The sequence below is a fragment of the Cicer arietinum genome, chromosome 1, assembly GCF_000331145.2.
Source record: "Cicer arietinum cultivar CDC Frontier isolate Library 1 chromosome 1, Cicar.CDCFrontier_v2.0, whole genome shotgun sequence".
In the NCBI taxonomy this organism is placed as follows: domain Eukaryota; kingdom Viridiplantae; phylum Streptophyta; class Magnoliopsida; order Fabales; family Fabaceae; genus Cicer; species Cicer arietinum.
The window spans coordinates 18534976-18535258 of NC_021160.2; positions in this window are offsets into that span (position 1 = coordinate 18534976).

A 283-nucleotide genomic window follows, 5' to 3' on the forward strand; every position below is an offset into this window, starting at 1 on the left:
AATCGATTGAAACAAAAATTTAAGTTACAGGGAACACTTAGTATATGGCCAAATTGATTATGTGTATTAATGAATCGATTATGTGACTTAATGAATCGACTAAGTAATCGATTGTTTTGATCTCGTTGTTGGAACAAAACACCTGAAATCGATTATGCAATCAATTCAAAAATAAACTACACAAAATTTTATGAAAAGTGTATTAAAATAATCGATTAGGTAATCGATTAGTTTATGTAGTTTCAAGTTTCAAGAAAAACAAGACTTGCGATAATCGATTGGG